Source organism: Bombina bombina, chromosome 8, assembly GCF_027579735.1.
Source record: "Bombina bombina isolate aBomBom1 chromosome 8, aBomBom1.pri, whole genome shotgun sequence".
In the NCBI taxonomy this organism is placed as follows: domain Eukaryota; kingdom Metazoa; phylum Chordata; class Amphibia; order Anura; family Bombinatoridae; genus Bombina; species Bombina bombina.
Genome location: NC_069506.1, coordinates 116,079,359 through 116,092,601, shown reverse-complemented (window position 1 = coordinate 116,092,601; position 13,243 = coordinate 116,079,359).

Here is a 13,243-nt window from a genome sequence, read left to right as displayed (position 1 = left end):
ACTTCTTAGTGTCATCCTGGGTGAACCAATATATTTGTCACTACCACAGGCTTTATTACACGAACAAAATAAAAAATTTAATAAATATGTAAATCAGTTTATTAAAATAACATGTACAGCTACTAGGATCTGCATAGCACGTCATTGGAAGGTAGGTCCACCTACACGAGATGAGATAATTGCAAAAATCACACTTTTCTACAATATGTATGAACAAGCAGCCTATATACAGGATACTCAGACAACCTTCCAGAACACATGGTTCCATTGGATAATGTATAAGGCGCAGGACTAACACACAGACAACAATTTTTGTTGGGGGGGAGGTGACAGCAGAGATATATTAGTGATGGAGGATGTACTGGTTCTGGTGGTCCGGGAGTGAGGAGTTAACGTGGAGGAGAAATGTGGAGAAACAGCTAATATGGCTATTATCTTTTTCTTTCTTTGTAAATCACCTTTTTTTTCTTCTTTTTTTCTTCTTCCCTTTTTTTTTTCTCTTTTCTTTTCTTCCCTTTTAGTTACAGGTTTTAATTTCTTTGGTTTATTCCAAAAGATAGGTTGTGACTTGTGCCTTAATGATGTAATATGATTTTGTTATCTCAATTGTGTTCCACGTCTTTTACAATGAAGTATTAACTACATTTACTCTCAGTGACACAAAGGGAGAGATGAATCCAAGAAGGGATTTTTTATGTTGGAATGTTTACATTTTTTCTTTTTCTTACTTTCTGTATTTTGAAAAACTTAATAAAGAATTATTTCAACTTAAATAATACACCTTGCGGTAAAGATAAGTTCACAGTGTTAAGTTTACTGTTTCAGCTTGCTGGGCCTTTAAATAATACACCTTGCAGTAAAGATTTGTAAACAGTGTTAAGAATACTGTATCAGCTTGCTGCGCTGTTAAACATTACACCATACGGTAAAGATAAGTTCACAGTCTTAACTGCAATGCTAACACTTGTATACGGAACCTGGCTCTTGCAGCTGTGTGCGTGCAGCCTCTCTGATCCTCTCTGCAGATTGCGGCCTGTGTCCGTTAAGCTGGAAGTTGTTAGAGCGGCATGCGTGCTGCAGTTGCAACAGGTGACTTCTGCTTTAAATGAGAAGTAGCTTCAGTTGAAGGAGACAGAGCTAATCAGTGATACTCTGTTTTAGACAAGTAACAAGAAAGGCTGGAGAGTGAGTGGGTATCAACCTTCAATAAACCAGCAAAGGTGTATGGGAAATGGAAAGCTTTTAAAGGAAAAGAGAGCCTTATAATTGATTCTTAAGGTGGTATGTGAGATGTAGTAACATAAGTTAAGGTGGAACTGAGGAGTTCATGACACTGGGTGAGAAAAGCGGCGGCAGTTAAGGAGGACGGCATTCAGCTGGGGTTGCCTAGGAATAGAGTTTTGTTAAAATGGTTCGGACCACCCCCTGCTAGGCTAGTAGGGGAGGATTTCTTGAGGAAGGCCCTCCCCCAAGGTGGTGGCAGGAGTTTATGTTGAGGATATGGGGCAAGCACGTTGGTTGGTTTAAAAAGTTACAATGTTATATTTATAAACAATGTTGCTATTAATTAAACAAAGCTGCTGCCTTTTCATACCCAAGTTTGAGTCTGGTGTGTTTAGGGGTGTCAAGAATTAATTGACATTGTGGGGTCGGAGATGTTAAAAGGACAGTCTACTCCATAAATTGTATTGTTTAAAAAGACCTATAATCCCTTTATTACCCATTCACCTGTTTTGCATAACCAACACGGTTATATTAATACACATTTTACCACTGTGATTACCTTGTATCTAAGCCTGTGTAACACATGAACTAGCGCTGCCCCTCTGTGAAAAACTGTTGAAATGCACTGAGATAAGAGGCGGCTTTCAAGGGCTTAGAAATTAGCATATAAGCCTACCTTAATTTAGCTTTCAACAAAGAATACCAAGAAAACAAAACAAATTTGATGATAAAAGTAAATTGGAAAGTTGTTTAAAATTGCATGCGCTATCTGAATCCTGAAGGTTTCATTTTCATTAGACTGTCCCTTTAAATTAATTAGTAAAAAATATTTAACTAGATTTTGCTGTGATATTGTTTTCCTAATTCAAACACATGAGCAAAAAAAAAAAAGAAAACCTATTAGAAACAGCCATATTGCTACTCATTCAACAAAGGATACCAAAAGAATAAAGCAAATTTGATAATAGAAATAAAATGGAAAATTTGGGTTTTATTGTTGCTTTAAACATTAACAAAAAAACCCTTGAAAAAACAATGCTCCAAATCTGTAAAATTTGAAAATTCAACAAATCTTTAGATGAAAATTTTAACTTTTCCCATACAAGAAATTTGCATTAAATTTTGTATTGGTGCTATGTGTGCATAAGAGGAAAAAAAAGATAGCTTATCATGAGGTTTTTAAATGTTTTGGGATGGAATTTAATTTAAAAACCCACTAAACCCATGGGATGTACGTTACAAGATAGTTCTGATGAATTGGAATGAAACCTAATATGGTCAAAGGTTGTATAGCAGTAGGGATGGGCAAATATTTTACAACATTCGAAAAATTAAACAAATTTGAACCCATTTGTTTGTTCATGTTGAATTCCGAATGTTTGCACAACATTCTAATGCTCGTTTAATGTAATAGTGTTTCTAGTGCTCTCTTTAACCCTTTGAGTGCTAAGCAATTTTTTTTTAACTTTTTTTTTTTTACAGACCCCTAAGACTTACACTGTTGGAAAGGTTAGGTGATTACCTTTCCAACAGTGGGTCTGTAGCTGCTTAGATGCCCCCTGCTCCTATACTTAACATTGTTAAGTATAAATAAAGTTGCGCAGTGACGTCATCACGTCATTGCGCGTGACGTCACCACGCATCAGGTGAAGCCACGGCGATGCCTGTCACTCTACAGGCACGATCGCCAGGGTAGGACCGGTTAGGAGCCCCCTGATCTCCCTCAAGGTGGGGGAGTGCTCATAAATGGCTCTGAGCCGTCATTAGCACCAGAGTGAGAAACTCTGTGATGGCTCAGAGCCGTCATTAGCACTCAAAGGGTTAAATGTAATATTTGAATTATGCAATATTCTAATTTGAAAAATTCAAATTATGCAATATTCAAAATAGAAACATTCAAATTGATATATTTGTATTTATTATGTATTAATTTACTAAATTCCCTACCTCATGAACTACTGAACTTCTGAATAGTATTTACATTTACATTTGAAATTTCGAATCTGTATATTCTATTTAATTATGAACCTTAGAAGTAACATTCGATTACCGAATTTTAATGGATTTTCATTCCATTGTCTAAAACGAATGTCCACAGGACTATTTGTTCTACCAAATAAATTGCCCTTTCAGCACATTTGCCCATCCCTATATAGCGCACATGTTCATTACCACAAACTAAGACCAATTCAAAGTATGTCTTTTTGCCTATGACAGAAAAATAACACAGATTCCAAATCAATAAAAAAAAGATTTTTTTTTTCTACATTTAGTAATTAAAAAAAAAACACATTCGGGAAGATTACGAGTTTTGCGTTAGAGGCTATGCGGTGCTAACGAGCAGTTTATGCTCACCGTCTGGATGAAGACTTCTGCCCGTCTGGAGGACCACTTCGCCCGGCTTGGAGGAAGACTTCTCCCGGCTTCATTGAGGACTTCGGCCCGGCTTGGATGAAGACTTCTGCCACTTCCTTGAGGATGGATGTCCGGTCTTCAGAACTGTAAGTCGATCTTCATGGGGTTAGTGTTAGGTTTTTTTAAGGGTGCATTGGGTGGGTTTTATTTTTTGGTTAGGGTTTGGGCCTGCAATAGAGCTAACTGCCTTTTTAGGGCAATGCCCATCCAAATGCCCTTTTCAGGGCAATGGGGAGCTTAGTTTTTTTAGATAGTATTTTATTTGGGGGGTTGGTTGTGTGGGTGGTGGGTTTTACTGTTGGGGGGTTGTTTGTATTTTTGGGGGGCAATGCCCCGCAAAAGGCCCTTTTAAGGGCTATTGATAATTTAGTTTAGGCTTGGGGGTTTTTTATTTTGGGGGGGGGTTATTTTTATTTTGATAGGGCTAGTAGATTAGGTTTAATTAGTTTAAATATCTTGTAATTTGTTTAATATTTTCTGTAATTTAGTGGGGTTTTTTTTTACTTTAGCTAATTTAATTTAATTTATTTAATTGTTTTTAATTTAGTTAATTTATTTAATTGTAGTGTAGTGTTAGGTGTTATTGTAACAGATTAGGTTTTATTTTACAGGTACTTTTGTATTTATTTTAGCTAGGTAGTTATTAAATAGTTAATAACTATTTAATAACTATTGTATGTGGTTAAAATAAATACAAACTTGCCTGAAAAATAAAAATAAACCCTAAGATAGCTACAATGTAACTATTAGTTATATTGTAGCTAGCTTAGGGTTTATTTTATAGGTAAGTATTTAGTTTTAAATAGGAATAATTTAGGTAATGAGAGTATTTTTTATTAAGATTTATTGTAATTATATTTAAGTTAGGGGGTGTTAGGGTTAGACTTAGGTTTAGGGGTTAATACATTTAGTATAGTGGCGGCGAAGTTGGGGGCGGCAGATTAGGGGTTAATAAATGTAGATAGGTGGTGGCGATGTTAGGGACGGCAGATTAGGGCTTAATAATATTTAAATAGTGTTTGCGATATAAGAGTGCAGTGGTTTAGGGGTTAATATGTTTATTATAGTTGCGGCGATGTCCAGAGCGGCAGATTAGGGGTTAAAAAATTTATTTTAGTGTTTGCGATGCGGGAGGGCCTCGGTTTAGGGGTTAATAGGTAGTTTATGGGTGTTAGTGTAAATTTTAGCACTTTAGTTATGAGTGTTATGTTACAGCGTTGTACCATAAAACTCTTAGCTACTGACTTTTAAATGCGTTAGGGATCTTGGAGGTAGAGGGTTTACTGCTCACTTTTTGGCCTCCCAGGACAGACTCGTAATATCAGCGCTATGAAAGTCCCATAGAAAAAAGATTTTACGAAGTTTATGTAAGTCATTTTGCGGTAAGGCCAAAGAAGTGTGCGGTAAATAGCAGCGGGCGTAAAAAAGCAGCATTAGGACCTCTTAACGCTGCTTTTTTACCTTAACGCACAACTCGTAATCAAGCCGATTGACAGATACTTTTTTTGGCTACCCATTTCTACAAGTTTGTAGAAAAAATATTTTTAAAATATTTTAATGATAGAGATAAATTATTCTCAGTGTTTATTTTTTTATGGATCCCAATGTACAGAGAGCAGTCACAACCCAAAGAAAGAAATATGAAACCTTCCAATTGCTGATGGATGTTGTATGTGGTAAGCATATTGAACAGCTCACCACCATACAGAAAAACATTTCAGATTCGGCTGATTTTAGATAAGGAAATACTGTTGACATTTCTTTCTACCACCACACCACTATCACAGATAATTAAAGTTATTATTTTTTATTTAAATGCAAAGTAATGTTTTGCTGAAATAAATCTTATAATTCAGCTTTCAGCATCATGACAAGAAAATGTTTATAACACTGGATTGCTAGTAATTGTGCCAGTGGACTGTGATTTGGCATTGTAAACACAAAGACATAAAAATGATTTTACCTCTTGTCACTTTATTACAGATTTTGACCTTTACTATGTAAATTCGGGGTATGAAAAATGTTAAGAAATATTGTATTGTGAAAGACTCTATTCCCGCCACATTTATGGATGACTTATATTAGCAAAAAAAAAAAAATAGGACTATTGAATGAAAAGGTTTGTCACAGATATTACACATGGTGCTGAATGTCTGAATTGGATAATATTTATTTTCTTGCTAATTCTGTATCTAAGTGACTAAAGTAACAATTAGAAATCCTTTATATTTTTTATTTGTAAATGTTAAATTCATCTCTTGACAACCAAATTACTTGCATTATAAATACCTAGAATTAGTCATTTTCAAAGTTGGACTGAATAAAGTAACGGTAAATTTGTAGAATCAGATCCATAATGGAAACTTTATTTTGGCTTGTCCAATAATAAATTGCTGCGGGCCTGTTTTTCTGTAACATGATCCTGTTGCGAGAGAGGAATATATTTTTACAAAAATTGTTTATTGAAACAAGTGTGATGTTTCGGGGACACACTCCCCTTCTGAGGAACTTTTATAACAAGACCAGAGAGTGCCTTCTACCTCCACATATATTGAACCTTGGGCACCCTGGCAGGTGTATAATAAGGTGAGAGTGCTCTTTTCTGGATATACAGGTAGCCCTCAGTTTACACCGGGGTTAGGTTCCAGAAGGAATGGTTGTAAATCGAAACCGTTGTAAATTGAAACCCAGTTTATAATGTAAGTCAATGGGAAGTGAGGGGGTTAGGTTCCAGGCCCCTCTCAAAGTTGTCATAAGTAACACCTAATACATTATTTTAAAACTTTGAAATGAAGACTTTAAATGCTAAACAGCATTTTAAATCGAATAATATAATCACACAACACAGAATGTATAATTAAACTAAGTTAAATGAATAAAAACATTTGCTGAACAGCACCTAATAAAATAATTACACAACAGATAGGGGGGTAGTTATCATCGTGTCAACTTTCCTTCCTTCGCCGGCCCAATACGCCTGCCTAAGCTCGCCTACCATCGCCGCCACGGACCTGAAAAAAGTTATCAATAAATCTGTCAAAAAGCCGCGCACCAAGTACGGGGCGATGAGCAGCGGACTGTGATAGTTATCACTCATCCGATCTCGCTGCTCTTCGGCTTTTTCACAGCTTTATTGCTAGCCTGTCACTAAGCACTCACACTAAACTACACTGTTCTACCCCCTATACCGGCGCCCCCGGAGCCCCCCGCAACTCAATAAAGTTACTAACCCCTAAACCGCCGCTCCTAGACCCCGCCGCAACTCTTATAAATGTATTAACCTCTAAACCGCCGCTCCTAGACCCCGCCGCAACTCTTATAAATGTATTAACCCCTAAACCGCCGCCCCTAGACCCCGCCGCAACTCTTATAAATGTATTAACCCCTAAACCGCCGCTCCCGGACACCGCCGCAACCTACATTATACCTAGTAACCCCTATCCTGCCCCCCCATACTGTCGCCCTCTATAATAAAGTTATTAACCCCTATCCTGCTGATCCCACACCTCGCCGCAACTAAATAGTTTAACCCCTAAACCGCCGCTCCCGGACCCTGCCGCAACCTATATTAAATTTATTAACCCCTAATCTGCCCCCCCACACCGTCGCCACCTATAATACATTTATTAACCCCTATCCTGCCCCCCACTACACCACCGCCACTGTAAGAAATGTATTAACCCCTAAGTCTAACACTAACCCTAACACCCCCCTAACTTAAATATTAATTAAATAAATCTAAATAATATTTCTATTATCAACTAAATTAATCCTATTTAATACTAAATACTTACCTATAAAATAAACCCTAATATAGCTACAATATAAATAATAATTATATTGTAGCTATCTTAGGATTTATTTTTATTTTACAGGCATCTTTCAATTTATTTTAACTAGGTACAATAGTTATTAACTATTTAATAGCTACCTAGCAAAAATAAAGAGAAATTTACCTGCAAAATAAAAACTAACCTAAGTTACAATTACACCTAACACTACACTATACTTTAATAAATTATTCCTATTTAAAACTAAATACTTACCTGTAAAATAAACCCTAAGATAGCTACAATGTAATTAATAATTACATTGTAGCTATTTTAGGATTTATATTTATTTTACAGGTAACTTTGTATTTATTTTAGCTAGTTAGAAAAGTTATTAAATAGTTATTAACTATTTAATAACTACCTAGCTAAAAGAAATACAAAATTAACTGTAAAATAAATCCTAACCTAAGTTACAATTAAACCTAACACTACACTATCATTAAATTAATTAAATAAATTACCTACAAATAACTACAATTAAATACAATTACATAAACTAACTAAAGTACAAAAAATAAAAAAAGCTAAGTTACAAAAAATAAAAAAATAGGTTACAAACATTTTAAAAATATTACAACAATTTTAAGATAATTACACCTAATCTAAGCCCCCTAATAAAATATCAAAGCCCCCCAAAATAAAAAAAAATCCCTACCCTATTCTACATTAAAAAAGTTCAAAGCTCTTTTACCTTACCAGCCCTTAAAAGGGCCTTTTGTGGGGCATGCCCAAAGAAAACTGCTCTTTTGCCTGTAAAAGAAAAATACAACCCCCCCCAACATTAAAACCCACCACCCACATACCCCTAATCTAACCCAAACCCACCTTAAAATAACCTAACACTAATCCCCTGAAGATCATCCTACCTTTAGTCGTCTTCACTCAGCTGAGCCACCGATGGAACTGAAGAGGAGCGGCAGAAGTGATCCTCCAAGGGGCGCTGAAGAAATCTTCCATCCGATGAAGTAATCCTCCAGGCGGCGCTGAAGAAGTCTTCCATCCGGGCGATGTCATCTTCCAAGCGGCACTGAAGAAGTCTTCTATCCGGGCGATGTCATCTTCCAAGCGGGGTCTTCAATCTTCATCCCGCCGACGCGGAACATCCTTCTTTCCCGACAGACTACCGACGAATGAAGGTTCCTTTAAGGGACGTCATCCAAGATGGCGTCCCTTCAATTCCGATTGGCTGATAGGATTCTATCAGCCAATTGGAATTAAGGTAGGAAAAATCTGATTGGCTGATTTCTCTTTATTTTAGCTAGGTAGCTATTAAATAGTTAATAACTATCTAATAGCTATTGTACCTAGTTAAAATAAATTGAAAGTTGCCTGTAAAATAAAAATAAATCCTAAGATAGCTACAATATAATTATTATTTATATTGTAGCTATATTAGGGTTTATTTTATAGGTAAGTATTTAGTTTTAAATAGGATTAATTTAGTTAATAATAGAAATATTATTTAGATTTATTTAATTAATATTTAAGTTAGGGGGGTGATAGGGGTTACTAGGTATAATGTAGGTTGCGGCGGTGTCCGGGAGCGGCGGTTTAGGGGTTAATACATTTATTATAGTTGCGGCGGGGTCAGGGAGCAGCGGTTTAGGGGTTAATATGTATAGAATAGCTTGCGGTGGGCTCCGGAAGCGGCGGTTTAGGGAGTAATCAGTTTATTTAGTTGCGGCGGTGTAGGGGGGACAGATTAGAGGTGTTTAGACTAGGGGTACATGTTAGGGTGTTAGGTGCAGACGTTTCCCATAGGAATCAATGGGATGTCGGCAGCAGCGAACTTCTACTTTCGCTATGGTCAGACTCCCATTGATTCCTATGGGATCCGCCGCCTCCAGGGCGGCGGTTTGAAAACCAGGTACGCTGGGCCGGAAAAGTGCTGAGCGTACCTGCTAGTCATTTGATAACTAGCAAAAGTAGTCAGATTGTGCCGCACTTGTGCGGAACATCTGGAGTGAAGTAAGAATCGATCTGTGTCGGACTGAGTCTGGCGGATCGAAGTTTACGTCACAAAATTCTACTTTTGCCGGTCTCTAGCCTTTGATAACTAAGGTGAATCAGCCTCGCCACAAATACGCTGCGGAATTCCAGCGTATTTGAGGTTGATGGCTTGATAACTACCCCCCTAAGTATAATCATCAAACTAAGTTAAATGAACAAAAACTTTTGCTGAACAGCAATATCACCCTAATAAAAAATCACACAACACAGACTTTACTTGCATTTTTCTGTAAACAGTTCTTTGTATTGTTAGGATGTTAGATAATATTGGGTCTGCAGCAATTCTATGCATTCCAGTATGGACTGATTCATAGTCAGGAAGATCTTGTTCCTTTGACAGCTTTGCTCGGTAGCTAATGTCTGTGATCTGTGTACACTGATTAATTTCAGCCTGCATGTGTGTATCTTTGCTGCAACACAAGCGGACAGCTCTACCTACTGGCTATTTTAATCAATGCACACAATGCTTTTCAATAGCAGTCACATGACTGCAAAAAAGGTTGTTATTCTGAAACGGCGCAAATTGAACCGGCGTAAACGGAGGGCCACCTGTATATATATATATATACTGTAAATATATTGTTGTTGGTGGTTCAAAATAAAGTATTACTCATATATATATATATATACACACACTTTCTGATAAAAACACAATAAAAGGGAGGGGGCAGAGCCGGTAGCAGCTAAGATGGCTGTGTGAATAATAAGTGGCCAGAAAAACAGGTTTTTCGCATCAATGCCTGCAAATCCGGAGTGAACGGAAGCACCAGGGACACTCGGAATACCCTCTGATCTACATGGCGGCCTAAATGAATGAAGGAGTGCTCACCCGATGTCGCCTATCAGCACCTGAGGCCTAAAGCTCATCACGCTAGTGGCGCATCTACCTGCAACCACACTCTAACCGGCTCCACGCGACAGATAAGGAGTGAGTGCATAAACACTTAGTCCCTAACAAGAGACCCTGCTAATAGGGATGGAAAAATAAGTCTTAGCCTTAAATGTGGGACCCGTTACTACATCAGACAGAGTGATGATGCATCTACTTAATAAGAGCCCTCCTGAGCCATGAAGCATGCTGAACTCTCATGCAGGCGCTGAGGGGACGATATTGTGTTCATAACCCTTCACAATAACGCTACATTGCACTCTGGGAAAACATCCCCATCACAGATGGGATAACCATCATTATTAAAATCAATATCATTCAGATGGACAGAGATTTTGCACTCTTTTGCCCACTTTTCAGGCATTAATTACCTCGAACCCTCTGCTATATAAGTAACTGATACCACTGAAAGGGAATAATTTCTATATACTTTGATGAGGATTATATACTTACCTTGCTATTTCCTCACCATATGCTGGAAGAACTCAAAAATCTTAAAAGCAATACTAGGCCTACCCACAAAGAGCATAATTTGCTACTATTACCATAGCCTTTGTAGCCTACCAATATAGCTTTGGATTTATAAAAAGTTAACTTTTCTCTCCTAACTATATCATACATTCCAAGACTCACACAATAGTGTCTTAAAATAACCTTAAACAGGACAAGATATCTAAATCATCCCAGAATAAAAGCCATAATGTGGCGTCCTACTTTATCCTGCAGAGAATACATCTAACTCTTCTCCACAAAGCTTCCCATCACAAGAGAGCCCCATGTTGCAATCTACCTCCCAAACAGCTATTTCTACATCAGAAATCCTTCAAATACCCGCAACAGTTCTCTCTACCCTGCCTTCCAAACAGGATATTGTGGACATTGTCCGAGCATGTATCAGGGAAGAACTAGCAGATCTTAAACAAGATGCAAATGCACTTGGATTTCGTGTAGAGGCCATAGAGGATGGGACTGACAAAATACAGGAGGAGTTCAATACAATCCAACTGCAAATGGACTCTTATTAGACAACAATGGAGACTCTGCATAAAAAAATTAAAGACCTAGAAAATAGGAGTAGGAGAAAAAATCTGCGTATTTGTGGAGTGCAGGAATCAGTATTACCCAAAGATCTGCCTACATACCTTCCAGGTCTTTTTAACCATCTTAAGGGCACCAAAAATGCAGAAGAAATCCCATGGGAGAGAACCAATAGAGCACTGAGACTCAGACCATCAGACTCGGCACCTCCAAGAGACATAATCATAAAATTCAAAAACAACAGGGATAAAGAGGAAATACTGGGCCTGTCAAGCAAAAATCAGTCCATAAGATTTCATGGCACTATTATCCAGTTTTACCCTGATTTATCCCAACGAACCCTTCAGAAAAGGAAAGAACTCTCTCCGCTTACTCAACTCCTGCACAATAAACGCATACCATTCAGATGGGGTTTCCCAGCTCAAATTATGGTTATCCATGAAGACAGGTGCCTAACCTGCAAAGATGCATCTGAAGTACAGAAATTCTGCAACACATTGGGCCTTGACCTTCCAGAACTGCCCTCTTTATCAGCTCCAGAACCGGCAGAAGCTCAGAAATCCTCTCAAAGAAGCATTTCCCACACATGGAACTTGAATTCAACTGACCAAACCAGGAGGACCTCACCTACTCAACCCTCAGCCCAGAAGGCGCCTAGTCTTTCACAACTTGCACCATCAAGATTCAAGCTGTAATTGATTAACTCATACTTTAATATAAATTACTGTACCTATTGGGAGAGGCTTTTTAATATAATTGCCGAAAGACATCTACTCTCTCCATTCCACGGAAGGAAACAGCTGCTTCCTACATGGGTTCAAGTAACTGTGAGTAAGCTACCCCCTTTTTTTTTCTTCTTTTTTTCCCCTTTGTTCCATCTTCAGATCTCAAACAAGACATAACCTGGATATTTACTTATCCATGGAGAAACTCACTCTCCTTACATTCAAACTTTATATAGATTGTATTCCAGAACTAAGCTTTATTATTCTTTAAATAACAGATATAATACCAATAATAGTTCAAAGGGTTCCTTAAAATATAAAAGTACTAATTGATATCTGTTTGTTTTGCTGTTCACGTATGTTTTATGTTTTTATTCTTACATGCAGAATTAGTCTCTCAAAATATAGTTTTTTATTTGACCATTCGGCCACTTCGGCTTTCACCCCACCTTTCTCATTTCCCTTCTCCCTTTTTCAGTCTGGGGGATGGGGCGTCTGGGAACTGCTGTTCCTGCTGGGCCCACCTGCTCCATCTCTGACATACTCTGTCAGGCACTGATTGTATTGTTTACTTATACTGTTATTCATGTTATATTGTTCCAAAAAGTTTGGAGTTTTATGTTTCTATTGTATTACTATATCTTTACATTAGGCTACATGACTCACAATTGGTCCACCCACAGATGTTTCATTGACAATCCCTAAGAATTTCGCTATTTCCATTATTAGTCAAAATGTTAACAGATTTAATTCCCCATGTAAACGATGTAACGCCATGAATGACCCATTTAAGAGGGGAGCAGATATACTCCTTTTGCAGGAGACCCATTTTAAGAGGTTACAGATACCCAAATACTTTGGCAGACTCTACACCCAACATTTTCACAGCACAGCCCCTACTAAACATTGTGGAGTCAGTATCCTAATTCGTAAGACTATTCTATTTAAATTATCGCAGCTAATCAAAGATGCTGAAGGCAGATTATTAGGGATCACAGGCTTGATTTATGGTAGACCGATGACATTAATTAATGTCTATGCCCCTAACACAAATCACATTCTATTTTTTAAATCCCTATTACGAAGGTTCCTGGACATCTCCAAGGGAC